The sequence below is a fragment of the Salvelinus sp. IW2-2015 genome, unplaced genomic scaffold (genome assembly GCF_002910315.2).
Source record: "Salvelinus sp. IW2-2015 unplaced genomic scaffold, ASM291031v2 Un_scaffold4582, whole genome shotgun sequence".
In the NCBI taxonomy this organism is placed as follows: Eukaryota; Metazoa; Chordata; class Actinopteri; order Salmoniformes; family Salmonidae; genus Salvelinus; species Salvelinus sp. IW2-2015.
The window spans coordinates 11003-15045 of NW_019945852.1; positions in this window are offsets into that span (position 1 = coordinate 11003).

Below are 4043 nucleotides of genomic sequence, written 5' to 3' on the forward strand. Positions count from 1 at the left end.
CCCAGACAACCCCAACCAGACCAGCCTAGACCAGCCCATCCCAGCCCAACCCACCCAGACCAACCAACTCACCAGCCCAACCCAGACCTACCTAGATCAACCCTGGGTCTTTGCATGGCTGGAAACATTTGACTGAGAGGCAGTGAGATTTACCTAACGAAGGACTGTAGAGGGAGGGGAAGTGACACAGAGAGAGAGAAAGAAAGAGAAGGGGGGGGTGAGTGGGCACGCTCGGTTTGCATCGTCACAGTGGGCATTTCTATTGGGGGACACCAATGATGGAAATCAAAATGAGCCTTCCACCCAGTAAGAGAGGGAGGGAGAGAAAGAGACAGAGTGAGAGAGAAGGGAGAGAAGTGAATGATTGAGTGGATAAGTGAGAGTGAGACATAGAGAAAAGGGGTAGAGGATGAATGATTGATGAGAGAGAGAAGAGGGAGAGGAGAGAGAGGAGAGAGAGAGAGAGAGAGAGAGAGAGAGAGAGAGAGAGAGAGAGAGAGGAGAGCGATGTGTAGTGAGCAGAAGGGCCAGTGTCTACAGTTAGTTAGGGAAGTGTTCTCATTGGTGGGTGTAGGTGAGTTAATAAGCCTCTGATTGGTTTGCTTTGTGTGTAGAGGTGAGCCAAGGAAGCGCCAGGTAATAATGGTGTCATAAGAGCAGCAGCAGGTCCAGCTCCACTCCACACTGACTGAGTACTGGGACATCATGCAGAGGAAGAGCAGCTTCACTTGGGCTCCTCATTCACTGCTCTGTTTGCAGTGGTCTCTGTCTTACCAAACAGTTCTACTATGTGGATAAAACACTGACCTGGCAAGAAGCTCAGCAGTACTGCAGAGAGAAATACATTGACCTGGCCTTCATCACCGACCAGGAGAAGCAGAGATGTTCTCCAGCAGCTTAACTTCTGAATTCAACTGGATGGTTTGCTTGGATCGGTCTGTACAGAGATACCAATGACTCAACAGAGTGGAAGTGTCTGGAGGGTGGAACTCAACATTCAGGTTCTGGAGTACAGGCCTGCCAAACCTGGACAGTGTTGTCAACCAGGACTGTGTCGGTGTGATCATGGGTGAGATGTGGCTGACAGCCTGTGCCAACAAAGAAACCCTTTCTTGTGCTTTGATCTGAACGTGGTCCTGGTGAAGGAGAACAAGACGTGGGAGGAGGCTCTGGATCACTGCAGGAAGCACTACACTGACCTCACCAGCCTGCTGTCTGAGAATGAGCAGCTCAGGTGCAGAGATAATGAATCAAAGGGGGCCAGACAGACCATGGTGGACCGGTCTAGCGCTTTTTCAGTGGTTTCTGGTTGTGGGTTGAATGGAGACCCCCTGGAGTACCAGGCCTGGACCGGGGGAGGCTGCCCCACTGCCCCGCCCAAACCTCGCTGTGGGACCCTGCCCAGAGAGGGAGAGCTTTGGGGAACCAGGACTGTGAGGAGTGAGGAACTTCCTCTGTTACAAGTGATTTGGTAATTCACTATCATTGATAGTAAAATTCTTATGATGGAATAGGATAGCAAGCTTGACTGCTAATTAAATAACGTATTGACTTAAATAAATTGTCTTTTTTTTTTTTACATTTAAAATGTCATCTTTATTTCCAATTTAAATAATAAAGTTGAACGTGTTTGTTTATTAGGATCTATTTTAACACATCATAACACTCTTCCAAAAACTAAACATACCAAGCAGGGTTGGGGTCAATTCAAATTGGACTCAATTCAGGAAGTGATTAGATTTTTTTTTAAACTAAAATTGAAAAACATTTGAAATTCATATATTATTATTCAGTTCATTGAAAAAAGATATTGAATTAGAATTCGTTTATTTAACGAATTAACAGCCTTCAATTCCAATTGACCGACCCTTGGTGAGAAACAATGAGTGGTGTGAAATTCATATTTTAACAAACTCAACATATTTTAGAGGTCTCATTTGACCTGTGTTGTGATGTTATAGTCTATATAATCAAATATTTAACTCATGTATTTGCAGTTCATAATCTGTGTGTTTTCGTATATTATCTTGCTTTGGAAGCTACAGTATGTATGTGTGTATATATCGGTATTGAAATAAAACAGAAAGGGGAACAAAAGAACTTATTCTCGTGGGTTTGTCTGACTAAAAATGTGTTGTGTTACTGTTGCTGACTGAACTATAATTCTACCACAGTTTTAGAGACACAAGGAGGGTAAATGGTACCGCAGGTCTGTCATCAGGCTATGGGATGTGTGTGATAATCAGCATGCATTAGTTCCTGTGCTTGGTCTTCCTCACTGGTTATTTGGACGAATCAGGATTGGGCAAAGGCGGTGCTTAAACTGGGGTGGGGATTCCAGCCCATGTGTGATAAATACCCAGTCACTTCTCCTAATCCCTGCCTACATGTACATATCTACCTCAATACTCCAGTAGCCCTGCCTACATTGTACATATCTACCTCAATAGCTCAGTAGCCCTGCCTACATGTACATATCTACCTCAATACTCCAGATCCCTGCCTACATGTACATATCTACCCTCAATACTCCAGTATCCCTGCCTACATGTACATATCTACCTCAATACTCAGTAGCCCTGCCTACATGTACATATCTACCTCAATACTCCAGTATCCCTGCCTACATGTACATATCTACCCCAATACTCCAGTATCCTGCCTAAATGTACATATCTCCTCAATACTCCAGTATCCCTGCCTACATGTACATATCTACCTCAATACTCCAGTATCCTGCCTACATGTACATATCTACCTCAATACTCCAGTATCCCTCCTACATGTACAATCTACCTCAATACTGCAGTATCCCTGTCTACATGTACATATCTACCTCAATACTCCAGTATCCCTGCCTACATGTACATATCTACCTCAATACTCCAGTATCCCTGCCTACATGTACATATCTACCTCAATACTCCAGTATCCCTGCCTACATGTACATATCTACCTCAATACTCCAGTATCCCTGCCTACTGTACATATCTACCTCAATACTCCAGTATCCCTGTCTAACTGTACATATCTACCTCAATACTCCAGTATCCCTGCTAATGTACATATCTACCTCAATACTCCCAGTATCCCTGCCTACATGTACATATCTACCTCATACTCCAGTATCCCTGCCTACATGCACATATCTACCTCATACTCCAGTATCCCTGCTACATGTACATATCTACCTCAATACTCCAGTATTCCTGCCTACATGTACATATCTACCTCAATACTCCAGTATCCCTGCCTACATGTACATATCTACCTCAATACTCCAGATACCTGCCTACATGATACATATCTAACTCATACTGCAGTACCCGTCTACATATACATCATCTACCTCAACTCCAGATCCCTGCCTACATGTACATATCTACCTCAATACTCCAGTATCCCTGCCTACATGTTACAATCTAACCTCAATGACTGGTACACCCAGCCCACCAATCAGAGAGGCTTTCTTTAACAGTGGCGCATCTTCATGGATCCAAAGGGAAAACATTTCCACAAAAAAATAGCTACCCTKTGTCTGTATGTGTAGCCCATCTATCTRATGCTCTGTGGTCCAAAAATAGTATGATATTGTTGGAGAGTTGAATGCAAGGGAAGCCAGTGAGCATTGGCCTCCCTTAATAAAAAAAAGTATACAATAATAGCCAATCAGTGTTGAGCTAAACTGAGTGAGCTCAACTGTGAATGGTCCTGGYACACCAAAACAAAGTGTCAGACCAATCAMATCACATCAAGCCAAACGTCATTGACAGAAAAAAAATKGAATTGTTGCATCTCRTCGTGTTGTTGTCCTCCGGTGGCTAGCTAGCTAATAAAATTGTCCCTTCCGTGGACGGAGATAAGGATTTGGACATGTGGTTTTACCTAWTTATCAATACTGGCCTGAGAAGATGAAAGTTCAATATGTAGTTAGATGCATTTTAGCCAGGTAGCCAAGGACAACAAAACTAAACCGTGTACTGTATGACAGAGTGATAGACCATTTCATCAACATGAAAGAGAGGAGGATGGCATTTATTTAC